The sequence below is a fragment of the Rhinoderma darwinii genome, chromosome 8 (assembly GCF_050947455.1).
Source record: "Rhinoderma darwinii isolate aRhiDar2 chromosome 8, aRhiDar2.hap1, whole genome shotgun sequence".
NCBI classification, from domain to species: Eukaryota; Metazoa; Chordata; class Amphibia; order Anura; family Rhinodermatidae; genus Rhinoderma; species Rhinoderma darwinii.
In genome coordinates, this window is record NC_134694.1 from 85,112,831 (window position 1) to 85,139,813 (window position 26,983).

A 26,983-nucleotide genomic window follows, 5' to 3' on the forward strand; every position below is an offset into this window, starting at 1 on the left:
AGCTCATTGCCAGAGCAATTTGGTTCATCTAGTGTTCCAAGTAGTTCCTCTGCTTACTAGTGTTTGGATTTCTGTGTTTGACCTCTGCTTGTACTTTTGACCATCCGTGCCTGCCCTGACCCTTTTGCTCTTTTATACCTGTGACAAACCTAGCCACCTTCCCTGCCTTTTTGCTACGATGCCTGTGATGAGCCTTTACAGCCTGCCTTGACCTTTTGCCATACCAGACCACGCTACACCTGTTATGTTGGCGGCCACCAAGGGAAAATAATTTGGGGGTAGCGACCAGGGGGTTCCCCTGCAGCAATGTCCAGATTCCTGCATAGGGGTTTAAGGGGCCTGGGGTTCCCTTAGACTCTGCACACTGGATTAGCCCCAAGTCAAATAGCTTGGTGACTAGGTGGGTTCAGACTGCCCTCTGCTGGCCCCGTGACAGACAATCCTACAGGCTCCTCTGGTACCATGTTGGGCCAGTCCGACCCTGGTTGCCTAGATAATAGAAATAAACTAAAGTCGACTAGAGCCTACACTATAATTTCCATTCACCTGCCACCTTGGTAGTAATATAATTATTTTTCAACACCTAGTTATACAGTCTACCTACTAAACACAATTAATTTTACAGATACATGGTCGGATACATTTCAGTAGATTCAAGGTTAGATACACTCCACTAAACAATGTTTTTTAATGCATGAAGGTTATGTGATGTCCAACCCTGTGCTCATGTGGTCAGTTTGTTTAAGTGTCTTTGAGATTTTGACTGTATTGAATACAATTTATGTAGTCTATTATGGAGTCGGTATATATAAAGGATTATGTAATTACGTTTTTAAACCATGAAATGTAAAAACGATAGTTTTTAAAACTGACCAATATATGTAATTTTGTCTACTTATGCATTTGAATTTCCCTTCAGTGCAATAGGGGCCTTTATTTAAAAAAAATAAAATTAAATTAGCATAAATAGGAATTGTAAAGAGTTTCTCTGCAGGTGCATTGACTGTTAAATTCATACATATTAAACACTGGGTTTAACCTTTTTGTTTTTAAGCACTTTTGTTCCAAGCTATAAACGGTTAATTTCTACAGATATTGTAATGAGAAGTATCTTGCAGTTTAGTAAACTCATTGGGGAGTCACTGGAAGTATGTTTTGATAGGATTTTAAGATTTTCATCCTTTTGACCTTTTAATTAAGTAGCATCAATTCTATAACTTTTAATCTGTTCTACTCTGAACAGTATCTTATTGGGCGTGTTACCAGTGCAAATTTGGGCAATGGCAATCTGGTCTTTGCTCTGTTTGTCATGCCCCCGGTGAGGTATCCACGGGGTACTTACCCCTGTCTATAACTTCCAAATCCTGTTGTTCCAACCTTCTAACATCTCCAGATTCAGATATCATATGACAATAAAAATAATGTACTTAATGTAGCCCTGATATTCTAAGTACAGTTGTTGAGATGACAAGCCAAAAGTGCAGTGAATAATGGTCTTCTAGAAGCATGGTCCCCTCATAAAAGAGGTCAATAAGGAGAATGAAAATCTGTCACAGAAAAATCTGGTCTAAATTAGGAATGGTCTTCCCAGAGAGGGGGTCCTTTGGAGTGGTTTCACTGTATATCCTAATCCGGAAAAATCATGGTGGGTCTGTCATACTTATCAATGTGCAACGATGCTTAGAAAAGAATAGGGGGATAAGATGCTTTGATACGTCCGAGGTAAATTTAGACTTTTATTTTAGTGTTTCCTTATGGATTTTAGAGGTAAGTATGGACTTGTAAGATATACTTGTTAAAGTGGGGCACCATCCAATTTAGATTAAGACCGTGTTTTTGCTATGCAGATGATTAATGTTTCTCATAAGAGTTCTAGAAGAAGTTGGTAAAATAGTCGAGCTCTATTGAACAAAATACTTGAAGGCGTCTGTGTCAGAAACTGAAGAATCACAAGAATGATGTGTTTTCCCAGTGTCAACTTCAATAATAATAAGATATGTATGAAGACATTTGTGATGGCTGACAACTAGGCTTAAAAACCTCTGTTGCCTTAATTCATCATGATTGACATAAATGATTAAAATCATATTGTATAAGTCTTTATCACCTATTGTAACATGCTCGGGAAATTGGATGGATTCAGGTTACAGGTATGGAAGTAATCTGAAGATTTAAAAGAAAAATCTGGAGAATATGTGGTCGAGTAAGTGAAGAATTATTCTGGAGATCTATAAATAATTAGAACGAATGCAATAAGATATAGAATACTACAAGACAAAGACATGATGAGATATATTAAATATCAATGGCTGACATGCTTAGTCCACATCCAAAGGATGGATGAAGAAAGGATAGCATACATATATCGAATATCGAGATGGCTGGAGATAGAGTACACCGTAGGGCTTCAAAGAGAAGACCTAAGGATGAGTTATTTGAAGAAAACGTGTACTTGTTTGCCAGTGAAGCTGACGAAGAAGAAACAAGCCGTCAAATAGAAATCAATTGAGAGGGAAAACAGGAACCAAAAATAGTATTGTGACTATTAGTTAGAAATATTAAAAACCAGACCATCATTTGTTAGCTAGATTTTACAGCATGTGTCGAACTTGTGAACAGTAGTATCGACAGACGTAGCGTTTAGTATCGTTAAGGGACACCAATCAATGAAAGCTGCAAGATTTGCTGATGGACCACGTTAGATGGTCTGACAGGTCTAAAAACCGTGGTCAACATCCAAACCGACAGAGGATTGTAGACCTAACAGCAGCTGAAATCTGTTTCTTAATTCCAGGCCATGCCACCTAATTTCATTCTCAGTGGCTTGGAATTCATTCTGAACAACTCATAGCTTACTTTAAGCAATTAATAAAACAACCCACATGCCACTTTATGAATGACGTCTATATGACCTAAATATTTGTAGCAGGTTTTTTTTTTGGTTTTTTTTTTTGTTCTGGAAGAGAGACCGTTGTTAAAGAGGACCTATCTGCTCTCTTGACATGTCTGTTATAGTACGTACTTGCAATCCCCTTAAAACAACAATTCTGAAGCTTCTTTTTATGATCCGCATCATACCGTTCCTCTGGTATTACTCCTGGAAGTGTATAAATAAATTGACAACTAGGTGTTACTTTTTCTTTTGTTAATTGGGTGTGTTCTTATGCTGTCCAATTGGTATTGTTGAGGATTAGGGCCTCCTGCTTTTCATTTTTTTTGCACTGTGAATCAATTGAAGTATACTATTTCTGAAGGGCAGAGTAAAACCCCTCACACACTCCCAGCACTTAATTGAGTCAGTGGCTTTTGTGTGTGATCTCACGCTACAGAAAGTTATCAGTCAAGTTAAACTTTGCTACATCTGTATACTTCCCCTTAGATTTTATAACCTATACGGGATAATATACCTTCTTATATAGTACAGAATAGTAGGTAGAAGAACAGTTAGAAATAACAAAATACGATTACATTGAACAGGCCTTTCCCGGCTGTTAATGCTATTATTTCTCAGACGCAAGAATGAGAACTAAAGTTAAGGAGAGTTTCAAGTGCTTCTGTAAGGTGGCAAAAATGTCGTTATTTTAAGAAGTCTAGGAAATGTTCTCCAAGCAGAAGTGACGTGCACACCAAGTTGTTACTAGGTACACTGCAACACTAATGGAATTGCTTTATATTGTGTGTCTGAAATGGCCAGTAATTTAAGTCTGGTACTTACATAGCCTGCAGAAATAAAGTGCTTTAACTGCATGCTTAATGCCAATTGACATCACACCTATTACCCTCCTGCTCCTTGCCTTCTACAGCGACAAAGCTCTCAGTAGATCTGCTCTTCAGCTTAAAATGAGGCAGTTCTGAATTGATAGAAATCGCAAGCATTAAACAGTCTATGCCAAGGAAAGTATGGAACTTTTAGTCCCCCTACAAAAATTGCAACTAGTCCTAATGGAGAACTACTTCAATAACTACATATGAAAATATATCTTATTTATGTGCAGCATTATTAGTAACTAAAGTTACAGGTTACTATGTACTTGTATGTGTCAGGTCCGTATTTCACATACCCATGATAACACTTCCTTTCATGTTCTTTTTAGGTTGTGTTGTCATAAGTACAATATTTGTCTCCAAATATCTCTCCACACTGATGTCCATATCTCAAAAGTATGTGTACGTTGATGTGGATCATAAATGGGATGAACACAATGTTTCTCTAACACAACTGAACCACCATGGGCAAGGAAAAACATGCTCTTATGAAAGCTTATGTAAGAAGCTCTTCTGATAGGTGGACTGCAACTTCAGTTGTTTGTAAGGTAGGTTTATATCTAAAGGATATGCCTCTGTTGCAGATCCTGTGAAAAATGAGAGACAACATGACGGACTCCATGGAGGAAACCCTACGGAACCCATAAAAGTCAATTGGTTTTGTTAAGCACTGTTGGTGTCTATCCTGTGATGGATCCGGTGTTTCTGTTTTTTTCATTATTCTGCTCCTAAGATGGAGCAGAACAGAGAAAACGAATGGAGATATGGACTTTACCTAACTCAGCACAGAATTTATCTATTATATATTTTCGAAAGTTTGTTTGAAGCCTGATTTTTCATTGGTTTAAAATGGATCACGTCATCAGTAAGCCATAACAACCAATCAGATCGCTGCTTGGATTTTTAATACCTGCTTTGGAAAAGATAAAAGCTTACCTGATTTCGCTGCTGGTGGGGATGTAACAACCAGAGTGATGTCACACTGCTGCTGCTGACATCATAATCTGCCTCCTGGTACATTATTCAGAGACCAGACACACATCTAATACACTGCCTGCTGCCACCAGACACCACATCCAGGAGAGGACGCACAATATTCCTCACAAGACCGTACTCCATCTCCTTCTACAAAGAGAAGCCATCTCTGCTGTGTTTTCATGGGATATGATCAGAACAACTTCCTACATGTAACTTGGGAGACATCACAGTTCTTCTACTATACTGGATAAAGGTTAGTATATATAGGCAGGTTGTGTATTTTGGTATATTTGCCAACAACCCCGTTTTGTGGGAGACCATGCAGCAAGCCGGGTTAGGAAAGGTGGTGTTTATGCAAATTTGTTTTTTCAGGCTTTGCTACTATGGATTTGGGTTGATTGGTAATGATAAATAGTACGGGGGAGGGGTATGAGTGAGATTATAACCTATTTATTCATCCACACACTAAGGCTCTGTGCAGTAACGGGACGTCTCTGTAATGGAAATATCTCCCGATTTATTATGGACACAATCCATTATAACGTTCATTTTTATATCCATGTTAGACAATTCTTTTGGTTATTGATCTAAATTAGACTTTCAATGTTAGTGTTTACTGAAAATTACGTTATATATGTCTCATAATGAGAGCCACGGTAGTTTATATGAGAAGAATTGGTTGTGTGGGTTAATATGGTGATAGCAGCCATCTTGGGGCTTATGTCAGAAGAATGCATTGTGCTGGTTGCTATGGTGATACCAGCTATCTTGTGTCTTATATGAGAACAATGTGTTGTGCTGGTTGCAATGGCAGACATCTTGGAACTTATGGGAGAAGATTGCACCTCATTTAAATCAACTGTCTAATAGAAAAACTGGATTTGTTGACCATAGCAACCAATCACAGTGCAGCTTTCATATTTCCACAGCAGTGGAAAAAAAAAAATGAAAGCTAAGCTTTGATTGGTTGCTATGGGCCACAGGATATGTTTTTCTATTAAACAGTTTTGATAAATGCGGCTCAATGTGCTGGTTACTATGGTGACGGCAGCCATCTTGTTACAGTCAAAGGCAGTTTGTGTGAGCAGCCTGATACTGTATAGAACTAGATAAAGTTTGTTTGTTTTAAGCCCGATCAGGGAATAGCTATTTTTGATTGGACATTGAACAAAATTTGCCTCCTTTTGCGATTTTTGATTGGATTAAAAATTGCTTTTACTGAAAGTCACTTTTACTGAAATTTACTTTTCACTGCCATTCACTTTTCAATTTGCATTGAAGTACACACTTGCCTGATCGTGATTTTTGATTGTTTGAAAAGCTAAACCAATAGCGATTTTTGATTGGTTGAAAAGCTAACCAATAGCGATTTTTGATTGGTTGAAAAGCAAACCAACACGATTTTTGATTGGTTGAAAAACAAACCAATAGCGATTTGTGATTGCATTGGACATCGAACAAAGTTTGCCTCCTTTTGCCACTTTTGATTGGTTTAAAAGTCCCTTTTACTGAAATTTACTTTTCACTGACCATGGCTCCCAAAACAAAGACTCCTGAACAAAGAGAAGGTCGACGCTTGGCTCAGAGAATACGTCGAGCAGCAGAAACGCCAGAAATCACCAATGCTCGGCTTGAAGATCAAATATTGCGACAAGTGACCGCAAGAGCTGAAGAAACACCTCAATCAAGTCAAGTCATGCTTTTGGCAGAGTCTACACAGTGCACCCAAACAACCACGAGTGCTTCTTCCTCCGGTTGCTTCTTCACACCGTAGCAAGCCCGACATTGTTTGTTAGCCTCAAGACTGTTGGCGACCATGTTTGTACAACCTATCGGCAAGCATGTCAAGAAAGGGGATTACTTGAGTGATTCTCATTGGGACAAGACTTTAGGAAGCAGCAACCTACCAATTACCAGCAAGCTTACGAAACCTATTTGCTGTCATACTCACGACGTGTGGACCATCCAAGCCACTTGAACTGTGGGAAAAGTACAAAGATCACCTCTTGGAGGATGTTCTTCTACAAGCACGACGGCAAAACCCGGGACTCCAATTGTACAGCTGTACTCTGCAAATGTTTAACATGTCATTGATCCTACTTGAAGAAAAGACCCTCATGATGGTTGGAAAGAGACTTGAGCAACTGGGACTTCCCGCGACGGAAAGGAACAACGACGAAAGACTTGAACGGGAATTGCTTTGAGAAACAAGCTATGACAGGAGCGCTTTGGAGACTGATCTTGCAACGAATTAACCTCTTTTGGTTGCTGACCAAATGACAGCGTACAATCAGATCTTGGACATGGTTGTGAAAAAAACCGGTGGTATTGTCTTCTTGGATGCTTCTGGCGGAACAGGAAAGACCTTTATAATAAACCTGTTGTTGGCAAAGATCCGACAACAGTCCAGGATTGCTCTGGCTGTTTCTTCCTCAAGCATTGCGGCAACATTGCTTGATGGTGGCAGAACTGCCCATTCAGCGTTCAAATTACCGCTCAACTTGACTCGAGATGCGTCTCCTGTTTGTAACATCAGCAAAGGTACTGGTGTGGCAAATGTCCTGCAAGAATATTTGATGATTATCTGGGATGAATGCACGATGGCACACAAGTTGGCGCTTGAAGCTCTGGATCGAACTCTGCAGGACTTGCGTGGAAACAATACAGTCATGGGAGGTGTCGTCTTGGTGTTGGCCGGTGATTTCCGTCAGACTTTGCCTATTGTTACAAAGGGAACACCAGCAGACGAATTGAAAGCTTGCTTGAAGCAGTCGGTGTTGTGGAGGCATGTGAAGAAGATGAGTCTGACTACCAATATGCGAGTTCATCTGCATGGAGATGCCACAGCTGGTGAGTTTGCCAGCAGATTACTCAATCTGGGGAATGGAGATGTTCAAGTTGACAATGGGACGGATCTGATCAGCTTCCATGATGATTTCGCAACTTTTCCCAAGTCGGTAGAAGAGCTTACAAACAGTGTCTTTCCCAACTTATCATGAATGGTTATGTCAACGTGCAATACTGGCTCCAAAGAATGATTCTGTCAACGCCATCAATCAGCAAATTCAAATGACTTTGCCAGGTCAAGAAAAGCTGTACAAGTCCACCGACACAATTATTGACCCCGATCAGGCGGTGTACTATCCAACATAATTTCTCAACTCTCTCGAGCCGCCTGGCTTACCTGCCCATCGATTGATGTTGAAGGTTGGCTCACCTATCATGCTGTTGAGAAACATTGACGCTCAAACTTTGCAACGGGATGATGCTGTGTGTCAAGAAGTTGATGGATCACGTCATCGAGGCCACCATACTAACAGGATGTGCCAAGGGGGAAGTTGTTTTTATTCCTCGCATTCCCCTCGCTCCAAATAATGTTCCTTTCCAGTTCAAGCGGCAACAGTTCCCAGTACGCCTAGCATTCGCAATGACAATTAACAAGGATCAAGGTCAATCCCTGAAAGTGGCAGAAATACACCTTCAAAGTCCCTGTTTTTCCCATGGGCAACTATATGTTGCTTGCTCCAGAGTCGGCACTGGAAAGAATCATCTTGGCACCCGATCAAAAGACAAAATACATTGTTTACAAGAAAGAGTTGGAATAGAAACATGCAGTCCTAAATCAACACTATATAAATCTGTAATGAATATATTGCTTCATTTCATTTCTTTTATGCTTCCAATAACATTATTTACACACGCAATTAAATTCCTATAGAGAGGTAGCAATTAAATTCATACTGAGAGGTATTTAAATAGTGAGCTTTTACTCTATCTAAACCGTAAGTCAACCTCCCGAGCAACACCGGGTATAAAAGCTAGTTTTTCATATTTTTAAACACACTAAATGTATCTTCTTGTTTTTCACCCTTCCAACTAATTGCTAAATGCAATGCTATTTTTGTGTAGTTCTACTTCATGCCCAGTACGTTGAGGTCTGGTAGTGTGAACCAAAAACAAAAGGAGAAAAGTGTTTCCGCTATGGGCCCTCTCTCCTCTGTTTTGGTTTAAGACCAAGTATTGACGTGTCAAGAAAAGCTTGAGCGGAAATGCTTGTTACATTTCATTTCACATTCTGTACTGTAGGTTCCGTTTTCCATATTTTTGTTCTGTTTGGCTCTCCACTAGTTAAACTGTTCTTTTCGTTAGCATCCCATAAAGTGGTGAAATAGGTTGCTGTTGAGACAAATCCGATCCTATTTTTGCTCTGGAAATGTAGCTTGGTTTAAAATATTAAGTGCTGCAAAAGCCTTTGGATAAATGGTTGATGGGGCTCAGTGGCTGGCAAGAAACAGCATGGTATCACTTTAGTAGGTAGATGCTAAAATGGAAGACACGAGCCATTGCTATGGTGATAGTTTTTTTTTAACCTCCTGGGTTCTGTTTGTATTTCAACATACTCTACCTAAAATGCTAAGGAACTTTTAATATACTGGTGATGGTAACGGCGAATCATTCTTTTCCACAATCCATACATCTAATAGGCTATTGCCAGCTAAATTTGTATGGCAACGAACATAAGATCAATCGAGATATTCAGGTTTAGATTAGGTATGCCTAAAATGTTATAGGAAATCTGAGCTAGTCAGCGTAATTGTATTTACAAATTAATCCCCAGTTGTACCTGTCCAGGAGCCAGAAGAAGTACACTATGTCCTTTGACTCATTATAAACATCTAGATTCTCTACAACCATTCAGGAAAGCGAAGAGGGGTAACTATATGTTTAGCTCCAAACCAAGGATCGGATCCCGCCAAGAGAATACAGGAAACCAACACTTTAGAATGGAGTGTGAGAGTGGGCGAGGTGTATAGACACTTGTTGAGGGTTATATATAAAATACTTGGGCGTTTCAGAGGCTTATTGTTGTTTCCATAGACATAAATGGAGTAGCCTGAACAGGAGCACAGAGTACAGCACAATGGTCATTTATAGTTGCCATTCTCATAACCAGGGCCGGCCTTAGTCAGAATGGCGCCCTGTGCGACACTCTCTATTACTGCCCTCTACAAACAAAAATTAACCATATGTATATATATATATATATATATATATATATATATATATATATACAGTGAAGGAAATAAGTATTTGATCCCTTGCTGATTTTGTAAGTTTGCCCACTGTCAAAGACATGAACAGTTTAGAAATTTTAGGCTAGGTGAATTTTACCAGTGAGAGATAGATTATATAAAAAAAAAAACAGAAAATCACATAGTCAAAATTATATATATATATTTGCATTGTGCACAGAGAAATAAGTATTTGATCCCTTTGGCAAACAAGACTTAATACTTGGTGGCAAAACCCTTGTTGGCAAGACAGCATTCAGACGTTTTTTGTAGTTGATGATGAGGTTTGCACACATGTTAGATGGAATTTTGGCCCACTCCTCTTTGCAGATCATCTGTAAATCATTAAGATTTCGAGGCTGTCGCTTGGCAACTCCGATCTTCAGCTCCCTCCATAAGTTTTCGATGGGATTAAGGTCTGGAGACTGGCTAGGCCACTCCATGACCTTAATGTGCTTCTTTTTGAGCCACTCCTTTGTTGCCTTGGCTGTATGTTTTGGGTCATTGTCGTGCTGGAAGACCCAGCCACGAGCCATTTTTAATGTCCTGTAGGGAAGGAGGTTGTCACTCAGGATTTGACGGTACATGGCTCCATCCATTCTCCCATTGATGCGGTGAAGTAGTCCTGTGCCCTTAGCAGAGAAACACCCCCAAAACATAATGTTTCCACCTCAATGCTTGACAGTGGGGACGGTGTTCTTTGGGCCATAGGCAGCATTTCTCTTCCTCCAAACACGGCGAGTTGAGTTAATGCCAAAGAGCTCAATTTTAGTCTCATCTGACCACAGCACCTTCTCCCAATCACTCTCAGAATCATCCAGATGTTCATTTGCAAACTTCAGACGGGCCTGTACATGTGCCTTCTTGAGCAGGGGGACCTTGCGGGCACTGCAGGATTTTAATCCATTACGGCGTTTTCGGCTGAGCTCTCACCTTCCTCAGGATCAAGGATACCCCACGAGGTGAGATTTTGCATGGAGCCCCAGATCGATGTCGATTGACAGTCATTTTGTATGTCTTCCATTTTCTTACTATTGCACCAACAGTTGTCTCCTCACCCAGCGTCTTACTTATGGTTTTGTAGCCCATTCCAGCCTTGTGCAGGTCTATGATCTTGTCCCTGACATCCTTAGAAAGCTCTTTGGTCTTGCCCATGTTGTAGAGGTTAGAGTCAGACTGATTAATTGAGTCTGTGGACAGGAGTCTTTTATACAGGTGACCATTTAAGACCGCTGCTGTCTTTAATGCAGGCACCAAGTTGATTTGGAGCGTGTAACTGGTCTGGAGGAGGCTGAACTCTTAATGGTTGGTAGGGGATCAAATACTTATTTCTCTGTGCACAATGCAAATAAATATATATAATTTTGACTGTTATTTTCTGATTTTTTTTTAAAATATAATCTATCTCTCACTGGTAAAATTTACCTAGCCTAAAAATTCTAGACTGTTCATGTCTTTGACAGTGGCCAAACTTACAAAATCAGCAAGGGATCAAATACTTATTTCCTTCACTGTGTATGTGTATATATATATATATATATATACATACGCACATACTGGAACATATATACCGCACATACACTATCGTTCAAAAGTTTGGGGTCACCCAGACAATTTTGTGTTTTCCATGAAAACTCACACTTATATTTATCAAATGAGTTGCAAAATGACTAGAAAATATAGTCAATACATTGACAAGGTTAGAAATAATGATTTTTATTTCAAATAATAATTTTCTCCTTCAAACTTTGCATTCGTCAAAGAATGCTCCATTTGCAGCAATTACAGCATTGCAGACCTTTGGCATTCTAGCTGTTAATTTGCTGAGGTAATCGGGAGAAATTTCACCCCATGCTTCCAGAAGCCCCTCCAACAAGTTGGATTGGCTTGATGGGCACTTCTTGCGTACCATACGGTCAAGCTGCTCCCACAACAGCTCTATGGGGTTGAGATCTGGTGACTGCGCTGGCCACTCCATTACAGATAGAATAGCAGCTGCCTGCTTCTTCCCTAAATAGTTCTTGCATCATTTGAAGGTGTGCTTTGGGTCATTGTCCTGTTGTAGGATGAAATTGGCTCCAATCAAGCGCTGTCCACAGGGTATGGCATGGCGTTGCAAAATGGAGTGATAGCCTTCCTTATTCAAAATCCCTTTTACCTTGTACAAATCTCCCACTTTACCAGCACCAAAGCAACCCCAGACCATCACATTACCTCCACCATGCTTGACAGATGGCGTCAGGCACTCTTCCAGCATATTTTCAGTTGTTCTGCGTCTCACAAATGTTCTTCTGTGTGATCCAAACACCTCAAACTTCGATTTGTCTGTCCATAACACTTTTTTCCAATCTTCCTCTGTCCAATGTCTGTGTGCTTTTGCCCATATTAATCTTTTCCTTTTATTAGCCAGTCTCAGATATGGCTTTTTCTTTGCCACTCTGCCCTGAAGGCCAGCATCCCGGAGTCGCCTCTTCACTGTAGACGTTGACACTGGCGTTTTGCGGGTACTATTTAATGAAGCTGCCAGTTGAGGACCTGTGAGGCGTCTATTTCTCAAACTAGAGACTCTAATGTACTTGTCTTGTTGCTCAGTTGTGCAGAGGGGCCTCCCACTTCTCTTTCTACTCTGGTTAGAGCCTGTTTGTGCTGTCTTCTGAAGGGAGTAGTACACACCGTTGTAGGAAATTTTCAGTTTCTTGGCAATTTCTCGCATAGAATAGCCTTCATTTCTAAGAACAAGAATAGACTGTCGAGTTTCACATGATAGCTCTCTTTTTCTAGCCATTTTGAGAGTTTAATCGAACCCACAAATGTAATGCTCCAGATTCTCAACTAGCTCAAAGGAAGGTCAGTTTTATAGCTCTTCTAAACAGCAAAACTGTTTACAGCGGTGCTAACATAATTGCACAAGGGGTTTCAAGTGTTTTCTAATCATCCATTAGCCTTCTAACACAATTAGCAAACGCAATGTACCATTAGAACACTGGAGTGATGGTTGCTGGAAAAGGGCCTATATACACCTATGTAGATATTGCATTAAAAATCAGACGTTTGCAGCTAAAATAGTCATTTTGCACATTAACAATGTATAGAGTGTATTTCTGATTAATTTAATGTTATCTTCATTGAAAAAAACTGTGCTTTTCTTGCAAAAATAAGGTAATTTCTAAGTGACCCTAAACTTTTCAACGGTAGTGTACATAAAGGCAGATATTTAGGAAAACGGGCAATATATATACACACATACATATATATATATACACACACACACACACACACACACACACACACACACACACATACATACATACATACATACATACATACATACATACATACATACATACATATATATATATATATATATATATATATATATACAGACAGAAAAAATGCCACAAAAGTGCCCGTTTTCAGTTATTATTGTTTTTAAATAAAATACTACAGGAAAGAATAGAAAATAATTTCCCATTCACACATAGATTTAATGAACATTTAATTGCGGAGGTAAAATATTTTTTTATGGCGCTGTAATAGGGCTCTCATAGAGGTGCCTTTACTGTACCTGTGATTTCATACGGACTTTGTTCGTACCAAGGTAGCAATGCTTCTAGGGGAAATTTTTATATATATATATATATATATATATTTACACCAACCAGCGGAGCTTGTATGGCAGCACACGGAGGCTGTGCAGCTCTGTATTAAAGATCCGTACAGACTCCACACATTGCCATAATGGGCCCGTGCGCACATTTTGGCCATGTTCATGAGCCTTTAAGGGCAGGGCCGCCATCGGGGGGGGGTATTAGGGGTACTACTGTAGGGGTCCCGGCAACTGCTGCGACTTGCCTTTGGTAGAAAAAAAACAGGTCCCTGCAATGGGCCCTGTTCTTTTCACCAAAGCAATGTCGTGAGCTGCGGGCCCCACTCTCGTCAAACACCGCCGTGAGCTGTGGGGCCCCCCTCTCATCTAACACCGCCGCGAAACACCGCGCGCGACCGTGCACCGGCGCGCTCGTTACCGCAAACGCGCGCTCACGCGCAAACGACCGGACACGCCGGAAAGCAACCCGCTCGTGCCCGCCGCCGAGGGGGATGCGGTGCGCACGCACCAAAAGTACAGCGACCAATCAACTGGGAAGAACAGCCAGGACAGCGGCGCACAGTCTAATTACCTGCTGGCACGCCTCCGACTCCTCCGCCTCCTCGGCCTCCTCGTCCAGCGCCGCCTCGTCCAGCGCCTCCTCGTCCGACTCCGCCTCCTCCTTCTTCTCCAGAGCGTAGCTGCGTAAGGAGAGGGGGAGGAGTCCAGTTCTTGCGCGGCGGCAGGAGTTCTTCGATCCCCGCCATTTTCTGGTGCCTGGAGGTGAAGGACGACATCTGGACCGAAGACATCGCCTGACGAGGACTGGAGTGGGAGCAGTTCTTCTGACACAGTGAGTAAAATGTCTCAAAGTGCTGTTTATGTATGGCCGTGTTCACACAGAGTATTTTGCAGGCCGAAAAAATCTTTTGACCTGCCCACACTATCTTGCCGCGTTTTTGGCTGCGTTTTTTGCCTGCGGCGATTGAGGACAGCAGACAAAAAACGCAGCGAAAAATGCATTTTCTGCCTCCCATTGATTTCGATGGGAGGTCAGAGGCAGAACCGCAGCAAGAAAGGACGTGCTGCTTTTCCTTTTTTCCGCGACTGGCTCCCATTGATTTCAGATTAAATCAATGGGAGGCGGTTTTGGAAGTTGTTTGGTGCTGATTCTGACGCAGTGTCCGAGTCAATATCAAGGCCCAAAAACTCTGTGAACTGGGCCTTATTGTTAGGGCTTATTCAGACGAACGTGTAATACATCCGTGCAATGTGCGTGATTTTCACACGCCTCGCACGGACCTATGTTACTCTATGGGGCCATGCAGACTGTCAGTGATTTTCACGTAGCGTGTGTCCGTGTGTCCGCTGTGTAAAACTCACGACATGTCCGATATTTGTGCATTGTTCGCGCATCACGCACCCATTGAAGTCAATGTGTGCGTGAAAATCACGCCCAGCGCTTCCGCAGCCGTATAAACTATGGATGAAAACAGAAAAGCATCGCGTGCTACAAACATACAAACAGAGTGTCATAATGATGGTGCCTGCGCGAAAATCACGCAGCCGTGCATCATACGCTGCTGCCACACGGAGCTGTTATTTACCTTTTGCATGCGCAAAACGCCACGTTTTTGCGCACGCAAAAAGCACACGCTCGTGTAAATCCGGCCTTAGGGTAGGAACACACTAGGCATGAACACTGCGGATTTTATGCAACACATTTTATTGTGGAAAATCCGCAGCGTATTACAGTCGCAGCAGAGTGGATGAGGTTTGAACAAATCTCATTCACACGCTGCAAAAAAAATGGACCTGCAGTGTGGCTTTTTAAGCCGCAGCATGTCAATTTATTCTGTGGGATCGCTGCTCCTCTGTTGCGGAAATGCTGCTGCTCTGCTGCAAAAATCACACATGAGAAAAAAAAAAGGTACTTTTTTACATTTATAAAAAAGTTTAGACTTGCCCCGGCCGTAGTTTAGGTGACGCGATCCTCTATTCTTAGCGCAGCTCGGCCTCCTGTCATTGCGTTTAATCCCATGTGACTGCTGCAGCGGTCACATGGTCTACAGCGTCATCCCAGGAGGCGTGGCTACGTTCAGAAGAGAGAGATGCGTCACCTAAACTACAGCCGGGGCAAGTCTAAACTTTTTTTTCCCTGCAGGATTCCCGCAGCGGACATGCCTCACGAAACCTGCGCCACTATTTGGTGCGGTTTTGCTGGCAGAATTCCCTGCGGCTACCGGGGCGGATAAGCTGTGTAGTTTTACTCAGCGTATCTGCCTAGTGTGTCCCTTATGATGTCGCTCCTGGAGCTGCTGCCGGTCTCTAAATAGGAAATTGGTCCAGTAGAATTTGGAATTATTTTTTTTTGTGAACCAGCTTAAAAAAATACAAAACTTTTGTGTTAGGGCCTGTTCACATCACCGTTCACTTCTGCTCCGGGGTTCCGTCTGAGGTTTCTGTCGGGTGAACCCCGCAACGGAAAGTGAAAGTGACAGCACAGCTTCCGTTTCAGTCATCAGGTTTTCGGACGGAATCAATAGCGGAGTCGACTGCGCTAATGCTGACGGAAACGGAAGCTGTGCTGTCACTTTCACTTTCCGTTGCGGGGTTCACCCGATGGAAAAATCAGACGGAACCCCGGAGCGGAAGCGAACGGTGATGTGAACAGGCCCTAACACAAAAGTTTTGTATTTTTTTTAAGCTGGTTCACAAAAAAAATAATTCCAAATTCTACTGGACCAATTGCCTATTTAGAGACCGGCAGCAGCTCCAGGAGCGACATCGTAAGGAACACACTAGGCGGATATGCTGAGTAAAACTACACAGCTTATCCGCCCCGGTAGCCGCAGGGAATTCCGACAGCAAAACCGCACCAAATAGTGGCGCAGGTTTCGTGAGGCATGTCCGCTGCGGGAATCCTGCAGGGAAAAAAAAGTTTCGACTTACCCCGGCCGTAGTCCTGGTGACGCATCTCTCTCCTCTGAACGTAGCCCTGCCTCCTGGGATGACGCTGTAGACCATGTGACCGCTGCAGCAGTCACATGGTATGAAACGTCATGACAGGAGGCCGGGCTGCGCTAAGAATAGAGGATCGCGTCACCAGGACTACGGCCGGGGTAATCTAAACTTTCTTATAAATTTAAAAAAGTGCCTTTTTTTTTTCTCATTTGTGATTTTTGCGGCAGAACCGCAGCATTTCCGCAACAGAGGAGCAGCGATCCCACAGAATAAATTGACACGCTGCGGCTTAAAAAGCCAAAAGCCACACTGCAGGTCCATTATTTTTGCAGCGTGTGAATGGGATTAGTTCACATCTCACCCACTCTGCTGCGACTGTAACACGCTGCGTATTTTCCACAATAAAATGTGTTGCATAAAATCCGCAGTGTTCATGCCTAGTGTGTTCCTACCCTAAGGCCGGATTTACACGAGCGTGTGCTTTTTGCGTGCGCAAAAACGTGGCGTTTCGCGCATGCAAAAGGTCCATAACAGCTCCGTGTGGCAGCAGCGTATGATGCGCGGCTGCGTGATTTTCGCGCAGCCGCCATCATTATGACACTCTGTTTGTATGTTTGTAGCACGTGGTGCTTTTCTGTTTTCATTCATAGTTTATACTGCTGCGGAAGTGCTGGGCGTGATTTTCATGTACCCATTGACTTCAATGGGTGCGTGATGCGCGAACAATGCACAAATATCGGACATGTCGTGAGTTTTATGCAGCGGACACACGCTACGTGAAAATCACTGACAGTCTGAACGGCCCCATAGAGTAACATAGGTCCGTGCGAGGCGCGTGAAAATCACGCACGTTGCACGGATGTATTACACGTTCGTCTGAATAAGCCCTAACAATAAGGCCCAGTTCAGAGTTTTTGGGCCTTGATATTGACTCGGACACTGTGTCAGAATCAGCACCAAACAACTTCCAAAACCGCCTTCCATTGATTTAATCTGAAATCAATGGGAGCCAGTCGCGGAAAAAAGAAAAAGCAGCACGTCCTTTCTTGCTGCGGTTCCGCCTCTGACCTCCCATCTAAATCAATGGGAGGCAGAAAATGCATTTTTCCCTGCGTTTTTTGTCTGCTGTCCTCAATCGCCGCGGGCAAAAAACGCGGCAAGATAGTGTGGGCAGGTCAAAATCTGCCTCAAAATTCGGTGCGCGGTTCCAGGCGGCCGCGGGTGCGCATGCGCGGGAGTTTGCGGGTGCGCGCGATCGGTCGCACGGGCGGCAGTGTTTGACGACCCCCATGCTACCCAGGGCCGCCATCAGGGGGGGTATTATGGGTACTGATGTGAGAGGCCCGGCCAAACCTAATTGAAAGGGGGGCCCGCAGCTCACGACATTCTTTTGGTGAAAAAAACAAGCCCCATTGCAGGGGCCTGTTTTTTTTTTCTACCAAAGGCAAGTCACGGCAGTTGCCGTGCCCCCCTTTCAATTAAGTTTGGCCGGGCCTCTCACATCAGTACCCATAATACCCCCCCTGATGGCGGCCCTGGGTACCATGATATAGTGCTGGACGGAGTACCGTTAACAGGCGGTGCCACGGTAGGGGGGCGCAGAAAATTTAGCTGTAGGGGGCCTTGAAATTCCTGATGGCGGCCCTGTTTAAGGCTACTGGTGAACTTTCCTTTATAATATTCCTAGGGAAGTGCTCTGTAAGCAAATCAAGAATACTAGCAAATCAAGCACCATTGTACCGTTGGTCAGTTAATCCTTGTTTTACACAAAGTCTGTACATTATTAGAGAGGTTTGTCCGTATGAATCTTTGCTTAATCGCACCGCTATAAGCAGGAGTTATCCTTTTTACTACATCCTGGAAAAATCTGCCTTTTCTTTTTTTTCCTTGTCTGCTTAATGTCTTTTTTCACCTTTTTAGTTTTCAGATGAACGTTTGGTCACAGCTAATAATTTATCTTCTGAAAACTTTTTCCACTTTTAATTCACTAAAAAGCTCAAGTCATTTCTCATATTTATCTGTAAATTGCATTGAATCTTGTTGGCATCACATTACGGCCCAGTGATTTATACTCTTTCTAATAATTTATCTGCTTATGCAAGACGTGTTCCATTTTTATAGCAGTGATTGAATTAATACTCTTCTGTAGAAGACATAAACGAATACTATAAGAGGTGAGAATACAGTTTACTAGTATTGCTTTTCCTTGGCTATGACTTGCTTCACACATTTCCAAGGAGAAATTGTATTGTTATGTTGGGGGACTTTTCAGCACCATTTTTACATATTTTTTATAGCTATAAATTTAGTGCAGCATTAGTTTCCTGTTACTTCCAAACAATTGTTTTAATACCTCATCTATATTTTCAAGCAAATTAAAACAATTTTGATTGCGGGGTTATTGGTCCAGCGAGGATGACTAAAATTGGCCATAGATGAAATGTGTCACTGACATCTATGTTCGGTGAGACATCTTTTATTTTCCATCCCCCTGCCAATTCAGGGTGGTAACGATCCATTTCATGAGAATATTGAAGGTTTTCTTTCTTGCAAGAGAATTATCATAGTGGAAAATGTGTTTGCATTGTTGATCACTTTTTCAAAAGTTTGCAAAAATAAAGGTGATCTTTACACTATGCAGAGTCTTTGCATGTAGAGAAGTAAACATTTTGACTTCTGCTAATTTATACTTAGAGGCTGTGTCACCACATTATAAGTGCAAAAATGGGTACTTTATTGCCCGTGCGACGTTTCAGCTCCGTCCACTGGAGCCTTTGAGAAAGGCTCCAGTGGACATAGCTGAAATGTCACACGGGCAACAAAGTACCCATTTTTTCACTTGGAGTTGCTGCTCATTTTTTCGATTTGTATGTACTTGGAACTTGGTCTGTTCCTTAGGGCTTGCACCCATACTCTGCCAGTGCTGCCTGACTCTGTATATACACATTATAAGTGCCCTATCTCCTACATAATGTGATCGGCGCTGTAATGTAGGTAACAGCAGTGTTTTTTATTTAGAAAAACTATCTATTTTCACCACGTTTATGAGCGATTTTATCTTTATGCTAATGACTTTCTTAATGTAAAAAGTAAAAACACGCCCAGTTGGGCATTAAGAAACGAATTTGCATATATCTAAAATAGCTCATAACGTGGTGAAAAATGATCGTTTTTCTAAATAAAAAGCACTGCTGTTATCTACATTACAGCGCCGATCACTTATAATGTGGTGACAGAGCCTCTTTAACTGGTTGCCGACACAGGACGAGAATGCTCATCCTGAGCGGCGAGCACTTCGCGCATTAGGACGAGCATTCTCGTCCTGTGTGACAGCCGTCTGTGCGCGTCTGTGCACGCGATCGAGATGGGGGCAACGGCTGTAATACACAGCCACGGCCCCGCTCTGACAGCGGAGAGAAGAGAAACATCTTCTCTCCGCCGTTAACCCATTGAACGCCGCGATGAAAGCTGATCGCGATGTTCAAAGAGGGGGGACTGCACATTGATTGCGTCACAGAAAAACTCGTATGGGCAGACAGCCCAGGGTCCATTGAAGGACCCCAGAGCTGTCTGAACATATTTCCTGTTCTTAGGGCATACTGAGGTATGCCCTAACAACTGCCTGTGTACAATCAGTACACAGGCTAATGTACTGGCATATAGATCTATGCCAGTACATTACGGTTACAAAATCAAAATCAAAATGATATATCCCTTTATGGGATTAAAAAAAAAAGTTAAATGAATGTAAAAAAAAAATGAATGATAAATAAATAAAAAGTAAAAAAAAAAAAATACACAAACACATTTTTTATAACAAATAAACTTTTTAAAATATAAGTCCCAAAACATGAAATAATATAGACATATTTGGTATCGCCAGGACCGTAACAACCTGTACAACAAATGTATAACATTATTTATGATGATCGGTGTATGGTGTAAAAAAATTAATATTAAAACTGCAGCGGAACTGCTTTTTTTTCTGCATTTTCGCCAAAATAAAAATGTATAGAAATTAAACGATAATGTATTTGTAACAAAAAATGGTACCTACATAAAGTATAACTCGTCCCGCAAAAAACAAAGTCTCATACAACTACGTCGTACAAAAAATAAGAGTTATGAGCGTCGGGATGCAAAGAGGGGAAATGTAAAAAAATTGCTCTGTCCTCAAGGCCAAAATTGGCCGTGTCCTTAAGTGGTTAAAGAGAACTTCTTAAAATGTTTTGAATCGCAAATGAAATGCTAAGCATCATCACACTTCGTAAAACGAAAGAAGTTTTGAAGAGTTTTGTTAGGCTTTTTGAAAATTGTCATTCTGTGATTTAATCAGTTTGCTAATTGCATTATCTCCGAGTGATTTACACAATTAATGGAAGCACTTTACATGAAAGAATTTTAGTTCCCACTAGAATTGATCTGTAAACTGGGAATTCCATAGATCTTGGATGAATTCAGGCGCTACAATTACCTCACTTGAAGACGCCGAAAAGAGAAAATTCTCCTATTTCTATTATGCATAGATGGAATAGGCAGCATATGTCGACACCTACAGTGAAGGAAATAAGTATTTGATCCCTTCCTGATTTTCTAAGTTTGCCCACTGTCAAAGTCATGAACAGTCTAGAATTTTTAGGCTAGGTTAATTTTACCAGTGAGAGATAGATTATATAAAAAAAAATAAAAGAAAATCACATAGTCAAAATTATATATATTTATTTGCATTGTGCACAGAGAAATAAGTATTTCATCCCCTACCAACCATTAAGAGTTCAGCCTCCTCCAGACCAGTTACATGCTCCAAATCAACTTGGTGCCTGCATTAAAGACAGCTGTCTTAAATGGTCACCTGTATAAAAGACTCCTGTCCACAGACAAAATTAATCAGTCTGACTCTAACCTCTACAACATGGGCAAGACCAAATAGCTTTCTAAGGATGTCAGGGACAAGATCATAGACCTGCACAAGGCTGGAATGGGTACAAAACCATAAGTAAGACGCTGGGTGAGAAGGAGACAACTGTTGGTGCAATAGTAAGAAAATGGAAGACATACAAAATGACTGTCAATCAACATCGATCTGGGGCTCCATGCAAAATCTCACCTCGTGGGGTATCCTTGATCCTGAGGAAGGTGAGAGCTCAGCCGAAAACTACATGGGGGGAACTTGTTAATGATCTCAAGGCAGCTGGGACCACAGTCACCAAGAAAACCATTGGTAACACATTACGCCGTAATGGATTAAAATCCTGCAGTGCCCGCAAGGTCCCCCTGCTCAAGAAGGCACATGTACAGGCCCGTCTGAAGTTTGCAAATGAACATCTGGATGATTCTGAGAGTGATTGGGAGAAGGTGCTGTGGTCAGATGAGACTAAAATTGAGCTCTTTGGCATTAACTCAACTCGCCGTGTTTGGAGGAAGAGAAATGCTGCCTATGACCCAAAGAACACCGTCCCCACTGTAAAGCATGGAGGTGGAAACATTATGTTTTGGGGGTGTTTCTCTACTAAGGGCAGAGGACTACTTCACCCCATCAATGGGATAATGGATGGAGCCATGTACCGTCAAATCCTGAGTGACAACCTCCTTCCCTCCACCAGACATTAAAAATGGCTCGTGGCTGGGTCTTCCAGCACGACAATGACCTGAAACATACAGCCAAGGCAACAAAGGAGTGGCTCAAAAAGAAGCACATTAAGGTCATGGAATGGCCTAGCCAGTCTCCAGACCTTAATCCCATCGAAAACTTATGGAGGGAGCTGAAGATCCGAGTTGCCAAGCGACAGCCTCGAAATCTTAATGATTTACAGATGATCTGCAAAGAGGAGTGGGCCAAAATTCCATCTAACATGTGTGCAAACCTCATCATCAACTACAAAAAACGTCTAACTGCTGTGCTTGCCAACAAGGGTTTTGCCACCAAGTATTAAGTCTTGTTTGCCAAAGGGATCAAATACTTATTTCTCTGTGCACAATGCAAATAAATATATATAATTTTGACTATGTGATTTTCTTTTTTTTTTTTAATGTAATCTATCTCTCACTGGTAAAATTAACCTAGCCTAAAAATTCTAGACTGTTCATGTCTTTGACAGTGGGCAAACTTACAAAATCAGCAAGGGATCAAATACTTATTTCCTTCACTGTATATACAATTATTGTATAGGGAGAAGTGATTGCATGGAGGAAGGCTACCAATCACTATTGGCTATTTACAATTAAATGTGTACGACAACTATCATAAGATCAATTTATATTTTCAGGTTTCCGTAAGATAAGGTATCCCTAAAATGTTCTCAAATTTGAACTAGTTGGTGTAGTTGTACTCATCCGGGGGGCTAGAAGTACCCCAGTATCAGCTCTGCTCCGCTGGAGTAAGATGCAATAGATTTAGGCCCCATGCACATGAATGTATTTTTGCCGCCGCAATTCACCCGCAAATCTTTGGGTGAATTGCGGCACCATTCATTTAACAGGAGCACAGAGTACAGCATAATGGTAATTATAGGCACCCCATTCATAACACAACAAAGCTGCCACCCGCCTCTGCCCGTATTGACAATAACAGCAGTAATTTATGACCCCTCCATACCAATCATTAGGTTACTGGTTGTTCATACAAATAAATCATCCTATTTTCCTCGCTGGTCCGGTAATACACTTCTGGAATATTCCTTATAGGGGTATTCGGACTTGGCTCGCTCTATAACTAAGGGTTGTTATATATTTCCACAGGTAAATGGCCAGTACTGATAAATAACAGAAGATGTTTGGCTTGAACCTATGGGGCATTTTGCTGTGATTTGTTGTCTTTGGTTATGCTCACGTCATGCCTCGCTTCTAATCATGATATATCTATCCCTTAGCTTTAGGCCACAACCTCAGCAACCGGGTTGTCATTGTATCCTCACATGTACACGAGATTGGCAGGGGGCTCTGGGAGATGAGAAGTGGTTTACAAGACAGAGATAAATTGAATGTCAACCCACTAAATGTCAATTCAGTGGTTAATTTATGGGTTTGCCCTGCAGTCTTGTACATTGACCCAGTATAAGGATCGCTTCTCTCCAATTGTGTTCTCACACAATTATAGGGGAAAATTCACACAGAATTGCTGAGGACTCTGTACTTATAGGTAACTGCTTGTTTGTACTCCTGTCATCTTGATCTTTGCTGTTGTCTTGATGCGTTTTCATAACTGATTAGTAGATTGTTTCTAAATTTCAAAACTATTCACATCTGTTCTTCCAAGTCCTAAAACATAGTTTACATATTTGGTTCTGGCAATTGCATGGGCATGGAGTTTATTGATATATAACTATAGTAGACGTTTCCTCCAATCATACCAGTTCGGATGGAGGATGTTGGTCATAGGTTCAAAACCACAATATTGCATATCACATTTGTCTTGTGTTCCATTCATTTCTTTACCTGAGGGATTGATTTTAAATTTTTTATTGGATCATTATAAGCAAGGGATTAGTTTCAACTGAGAAGATTGGACAATATTTATTGCGGTGTTTATAGGTTATTACCTCATGTTACCCGTACCGACACTGTAATGTTGTCAACATGGCTTTGCCAATAAATAAGTATTAATTTTATCTTCAGCCATTTATATTATTTTATTTTATATAGTAGTTACTATTGGTTGTCCGCTTTTTCTGGCAGATTTTAAATGATACCTAAATTTTTTTCTGTTTTTGCAACCCATCTTAAGCTGCCTATACACGTAAGATAGTTGTCAGCCGAGAGTTTGTTTTTCAGTGGGAAACTAAGCCACTGTCCGAAATAGATTTAACTAAATAACATTATGGTTACGTGCAGCTGCCACTAGCGGGAGCACCTGGGCTTATTGTATTCAAAATGGGGGCAATTTATGCGCCAGTCTTAATAGAAATAAAGTTGGAGTAAGATGTGCAATTCTCTTTAAAAAAATGTGACGTATCTCTTTGCCATTCGTGTGCCAGAAAATCAAATCTATCCACTATAATTTATTACAGTTTTCTCGTGTAAAATATAGTAAATTCATGAGGCAGAAGGGGCCCGCCACACCTGTAAAGCCTGGCACAGTTTTTAGAAAGGGCTCAGGTGGCGTAAAAATAGAAAAGTAACTACCTTTTGCCACAAAAAGCAGGTTTTTGTGCAAATTGCAACTTATTTATGCAATAAAACTGGCGTAGTGGGCTTCATAAATACGCCCTCCCCAATGGAACTCAATAATAAATAATTTTATAACAGACCCACTATTTAGGTTAATAGTTGGGTATTCCAACTTTAAGGGAATCTGAGCATATTGTATCGATAAGGATCGGTGGTAGGTTCAGAACGAACAGGTCAACAAATCTAAAGAATGTTTTGAAGATTTTCTACCGTAAAGAAGGTGTAATGAACCTTAAAGTATACTTGGATTTACAATTACTTTTTAAAAAGCGAAAACCTGCAGCGTAAATTATTTGGAGTGATTACCTAATATGCTTGGTAATGCTATGGTGCTCCGCTTCTTTAGTCCACAAACCCATTTCTTTCTTCCTCCACTATAAAAATCTGAGTACATGCTACCGCCACTAGGGGGCTGATTTGTATACAGCTTTATACAGATCCTTTTATCCTAAATGAAAGCTTTATACAACTCACCATCCCTGTACGTACCAGAGAAATGGTGCTATGTACTGAAGATACCGCACCATTGCGGCATCAAGTATATTTAGTTATCTTCTAAGGGTAAGCAGATTTTAAAAACTGTTAAACATTATTGGGAAGCTTTTAAAACAAAAAAAAATACTATGTAACATTTACGGTTTTATATTTTCCTTTTATGTGGGTACAATATTACATATTATAGTTGTTTTTTTTCTCTTTTTATTATACAGAGTGACTTGTGTGAGTTGCAGGGAGATGATGTCCATTTAGTTCTAAATTTTTGCAATTTGTTTTTGCTCCTTTGCAAGCTTATGTTCACAAGGACATGAATACAACCGCCTCTGCCAGAACATTAAAGGATTTTCATGTTTTTAATTTAGTCCTAGTGTATTGCATTTCATTTGACATAAAGTTTTCTCGCAAATGTAACAAAAGGTTTTGTCTCCTCTAACGGAAAGTGATATGAATATTAAGAAGCGAATACTTGTTTCTTCAAAATATTTGATTGCATGTGCCTGCTGGGAATACCATTATAAATATCCGGCAATCTGAATGTAAATAGCTAAGGTATTGCTATTACTCATGAGAAAATGCTTGCAGAGGATTATATATATAAATTTCTAAGCCATACCTTTTACATCTTCAATCAGCCTGCTATAGCTGAACTGTGAAAATTGGAGATCGCTTTTTATGATAATTGGAAGATGTTTTCCTTGAAGTATATAAGACCCCGGAGAGAACAGAAAATGCTTGTCTATAATTTTGTTATAAGCGCTGGAGCATTCTAACCTTCCCTGGTAGCACAGCAGCGGCTTACCTGTTTGCAAGTTAACATTGTAAACACTCTGCTTTATTATTTGCCTGTATTGACCATGATTATTATTATATTATCGTGGTGTGAGAATATTGCTTCCAAATGTATTGAGGTAGAAATTTCTGGATCATGGTACGTAGTTGACTTTTTGGCAGCCAGCAGACGTGTGATAGGCTACATCTGGACCTGGACCAGCTTATAATGCGTCCTGGACATGTCGGAAATCTGGGAGGTGATCTTTAGTAAAGTTAGTGACCATGAAAAAGCTGCTACTGGATTACTAAATAATACCTTGTAACATGGTCATTATGAAATCATGAGTAGCTTTTTAGCATCTCCTGCCAGATAACACTTTCTGCTCTGGAACAAACTACCTGCTGACGGACAACTGTTAAAGAATTACATCAAGGACACATGAAGGATTGTCATTGTGTACGGTCTACTGTGGCTTTGTAATATTTTTGATTACCGATCATTAAAGTTTTTGTTCTAAGAAACCAGAAGAATTGACAGATTGAAGCATATTCCTAATTTGTTTGATATTCTCCAGTGCTCTTTTTTTTATTTATTTTTTTATGACTACAGGGTACATTGTCTTCAAAATATGTTTATTGACCTGAATAGCCAAGTGCGAAAGGTGCGTTGGGGTGCTGGTCAGTGTAAAGGGAGTTAATCTGGAATATGGTGGGTCAGGTTGACTCTTGGGTTACGTTTACATACGGAACTTGTGTCTGTCAAGTTATTTTTGTGTAATAACCATGCACACTTCAGTTTTTTCCTTCAGGGTGCTGTCCGTTTTTGTCACTGATAGCACCCTGAACCCATTCATTTCAATGGGGCCATGCACACTTCAGTTTTTTTGACGGTGCATTGCTCCGTTCCGATACAAAGTAGAGCATGTCCTACTTTGGTCCGGGATTTCGTGACAGTGAGGCCCATGCAAGTCAATGGGGCCGTCAAAAAAACTGAAGGCACACGGAAGGCATCAGTGTGCCATCCGTGTGTGACGGAGCCGTTGCCTAGCAACCGCCGGGCGGGCAGTAAAACATGACAAAAATATTACACTAATCGGCAGCCACTTGTCTCTATCAATCACTGAAAAGAGGCTGCTAATTATAAAAAAAAAAAAAATCAGTTCATACTTACCCGGTTGTTGTC

At 41.2% G+C, this 26,983-nt stretch overlaps 1 protein-coding gene and 1 long non-coding RNA gene across 2 annotated transcripts in view; both read left to right on the forward strand.

Moving 5' to 3' along the window:
• Positions 1–26,983, forward strand: part of IL1RAPL2 (interleukin 1 receptor accessory protein like 2) — a 708,817-nt gene that overhangs the window by 169,762 nt on the left and 512,072 nt on the right. The gene's annotated exons all lie outside the window — the stretch shown is intronic.
• On the forward strand, positions 4,833–25,390 carry LOC142658749 (uncharacterized). The gene is made up of 2 exons (XR_012850167.1): positions 4,833–4,996; positions 25,242–25,390. It is a non-coding gene; the product is annotated as an uncharacterized LOC142658749 (long non-coding RNA).